Source organism: Salmo salar, chromosome 19 (assembly GCF_965601325.2).
Source record: "Salmo salar chromosome 19, fSalSal1, whole genome shotgun sequence".
Taxonomy (NCBI): domain Eukaryota; kingdom Metazoa; phylum Chordata; class Actinopteri; order Salmoniformes; family Salmonidae; genus Salmo; species Salmo salar.
In genome coordinates, this window is record NC_138309.1 from 59,054,831 (window position 1) to 59,058,962 (window position 4,132).

General features: G+C 43.4%; 1 non-coding gene across 1 annotated transcript; it reads left to right on the top strand.

The window, feature by feature from the left end:
* The first annotated feature begins 1,129 nt into the window (after window positions 1–1,129).
* LOC123739525 (U5 spliceosomal RNA) lies at window positions 1,130–1,245 on the top strand. The gene has a single exon (XR_006767733.2). It is a non-coding gene; the product is annotated as a U5 spliceosomal RNA (small nuclear RNA).
* Window positions 1,246–4,132: the final 2,887 nt, after the last annotated feature.

Genomic DNA, 4,132 nt, shown 5'->3' on the forward strand with positions numbered 1-4,132 from the left:
TGACATTTTAGACAATTCTGTGCTTCCAGTTTTGTGGCAACAGTTTGGGGAAGGCCCCTTTCCTATTTCATCATGACAATGCCCGTGCACAAAACGAGGTCCATACAGAAATGGTTTGTTGAGATCGGTTTGGAAGAACTTGACTGGCCTGCACAGAGCTCTGATCTCAACCCCATCGAACACCTTTGGGATGAATTGGAACTCCAACTGCGAGCAAGGCCTAATTGCCCAACATCAATGCCGGACCTCACTAACGCTCTTGTCGCTGAATGGAAGCAAATCCCGGCAGAAATGTTCCAACATATAGTGAAAAGCCTTCCCAGAAGAGTGGAGACTGTTAAAGCAGCAAAGAGGGGACCAACTCGATATTAATGCCCATAATTTTGGAATGAGATGTTCGACGAGCAGGTGTCCACATACTTTTGGCCACGTAGTGTATCTGTGACCAACAGATGCATATGTGTATTCCCAGTCATGTGAAATCCATAGATTAGAACCTAAGGATTTGATTTCAATTGACTGATTTCCTTGTATGAATTGTAACTCAGTAAAATCTTTGAAATTGTTGCATGATGCGTTTATATTTTTGTTGAGTGTAAATATGTGCTGCACGGAATCATGATCAGACAGGCAGAGAAATAAATTCCTCCATAATCTCTGTCATTATTAAAAGTTATCATGGTAAACATTCTAAGATCTTGTGGGGATAATTCTACATTGTATTAGATAAAATGACCCAGTTGTTGTTTATTTCATTTTACATTATAATATTTCTCTTTGGAACTGAAGCTGGGTTTCAATGACGTGTTTTTTTTCAGAACCAGACAGCCTCTAACGCACGGGGAAATCAGCACAAGACTGCAACCTGCCGTTAAGCAAGTGCAAATCCAACTGCGCATGCGTTTCTAGTTACCCATGATGCACTTCATGTGAAATAATTTTGTTTTCCTCTGTAATATATTACAACAGGAATATATTTTTACGATCCGAATGTTATGCATTACATAGTCGTGACTGTACACATTGAACAGCACACGAGATTTGTTTCTGGGCAGCGAGATTAGTATTACCGCAATAGGAAAAGGGAAGTCCTTGAATCCCGTCCCAATGTTCCGTTGGGGTCATCAGTAAACTCTGGTTTCTCTTCAGATCGCATAAATCTTTCGCCTTTTACTAAAGATTTCCGTGGGGAGGAACATTATGAGTATCAACAAATTTTTTGATGCCCTGCTTTATTGCGGGGCTTCCTTCGTATTGTGAAGTGTAATCTCAGACTAATGCAGTTACATATTAAAATGTAATGTGTGAATATCTCAAGGTACACACTATATCAGTAAGGACTCGAGGCTAGGTGGTTCATTTAAAAGTTAGTTATGTGTTTGATGATGACTGTATTACTTTCTGCAGCTCTATTTATTACTATAATTATTTTCAGTCGATATAACATTTATACTTCATGTGGAGTTATTGTACAGTGCATTCGGAAAGTGTTCAGACCCCATGACTGTTTCCACATTTTGTTACATTACATTGTTATTATAAAATGGATTATATATATATATATTTTGCAAATGTATTTAAAATGGAAATATCACATTTACATAAGTGTTCAGACCCTCAAGCTCTGTCAGGTTGGATGGGGAGCGTTGCTGCACAGCTATTTTCAGGTCTCTCCAGAGATGTTTGATCGGGTTCAAGTCCAGGCTCTGGCTGGGGAACTCAAGGACATTCAGAGACTTGTTCTAAAGCCACTCCTGCTTTGTCTTGGCTGTGTGCTTAGGGTCGATGTCCTGTTGGAAGGTGAACCTTCAGTCCAGTCTGAGGTCCTGAGCGCCCTGGAGCAGGTTTTCTTCAAGGATTTCTCTGTACTTTACTCCATTCATCTTTCCCCCGATCCTGACTAGTTTCCCAGTCCCTGCCGCTGAAAAACATGCTGCCACCACCATGCTTCACGGTAGGGATGGTGCCAGGTTTCCTCCAGGCGTGATGCCTGGCATTCCGGCTGAAGAGTTCAATTTTGGTTTCATCAGACCAGAGAATCTTGTTTCTCATGGTCTGAAAGTCCTTCAGGTGCCTTTTGACAAACTCCAAGCGGGCTATCATGTGCCTTTTACTGAGGAGTGGCTTCCATCTGGCCACTCTACCATAAAGGCCTGATTGGTGGAGTGCTGCAGAGATGGTTGTCCTTCTGGAAGGTTCTCCCATCTCCACAGAGGAACTTTCAGGTTCTTGGTCACCTCAGTGACCAAGGTCCTTCTCCCCTGATTGCTCAGTTTAGCCAGGAGGATTGCTCTAGGAAGAGTCTTGGTGATTCCAAACTTCTTCCATTTACAAATGGGTGAAAGGGGGATACCTAGTTAGTTGTCCAGCTGAATGTATTAAACTGAAATGTGTCTTCCGCATTTAACCCAACCCCTCTGAATCAGAGAGGTGCGGGGGTGTGCCTTAATCGACATCCATGGCACCCGGGGAACAGTGGGTGATCTGCCTTGCTCAGGGGCAGAATGATAGATTTTTACCTTGTCAGGTCAGGGATTCAATCCAGCAACCTTCCGGTTACTGGCCCAACGCTCTAACCACTAGGCTACCTGACCCTGGAGGCCACTGCGTTCTTGGGGACCGTCAATGCTGCAGAAATGTTTTGGTACCCTTCATCAGATCTGTGCCTCTACACAATCCTGTCAAGGGGCTCTACGGACAGCTGTTCAACCTCATGGCTTAGTTTTTGCTCTGACATGCACTGTCAACTGTGTGACCATATATAGACAGGTGTGTGCCTTTCCAAATCATGTTCAATCTATTGAATGTACCACAGGTGGACTCCAATCAAGCTGTAGAAACATCTCAAGGAGGATCAATGGAAACAGGATGCACCTGAGCTCAATTTCGAGTCTCATAGCAAAGGGTCTGAATACTTTTGTAAATAAGGTACTTCTGTTTTTTATTTGTAATAAATGTGCAAAAATGTAAAAAAAAAACTGTTTTCGCTTTGTCATTATTTGGTATTGTGTGTTAATTGATGAGGAAGAAAATACATGTAATCAATTTTAGGATAAAAAAGCCAATGGGTCTGAATACTTTCTAAATGCACTGTATATTACAAGTGATGAACTTTGTTTCTTTCATATTACCATGTTTCTATTATCAGTTAATTACAGAAATATATATACATTAATGATTGGCAGTAGGCTATTTCTTCCTCTTTGGTATAAGCCCCTTTGACAGCTTGTCTTGTAATTCAGTTTAGTGCCAATTGCCACACCCTGATCTGTTTCACCTGTCTTTGTGCTTGTCGCCACCCCCCTCCAGGTGTCACCCATCTCCCTCATTATCTCCAGGCTATTTGTACCTGTGTTCTGTTTTATATATTTTTTTTTTTAAATGTACCTTTCTTTAACTTGGCAAGTCTTAAGAACAAAATCTTATTTTCAATGGCAGCCAAGGAACAGTGGGTTAACTGCCTTGTTCAGGGGCAGAACAATAGATTCTTAGCTTGTCAGCTCGGGGATTCAATCTTGCAACCTTTCGGTTACTAGTCCAATGCTCTAACCACTAGGCTACCTAGTGGCTACCTACTGTCTGTTACCAGTTCGTTCAACAGGACAAAAAGCCTACCAGCGTTTTCCCCGTGCTTCTGTCTTTCTCTAGTTCCTGTTTTCTAGCTATCCCGGTTTTGACAATTCTGCCTGCCCTGACCCTGAGCCTGCCTGCCGTTCTGTACCTTGTCACACCACCCTGGATTCCTGACCGCTGCCTGCCCTGACCCTGAGCCTGCCTGCCGTTCTGTACATTTCGGACTCTGCTCTGGACTACTAACCTCTGCCTGCCATTGACCTGTCGTTTGCCTGCCCCCCTGTTTCTGTAATAAACTTTTGTTACTTTGAAACTGTCTGCATCTGGGTCTTCTCCTGAGCCTTGATAGTACAAACTGGCCAAGACGGACCCAGCAGACAGGACCAGCTCTGCAAAGCCGTCTCCTCCCACGGAGACACCATTGGAAGGCACGAGGAGTTGCTTCGTGGTCTTTTGGAAGGGTTCCAGTCCTTGGCCGAAAGCCTTGACTGAGCGTTGAACACATTGCTGGAGCAATTCCGCGGGTTGTCTGTCAGGCAGCCTACCAAGGCGGTAACCT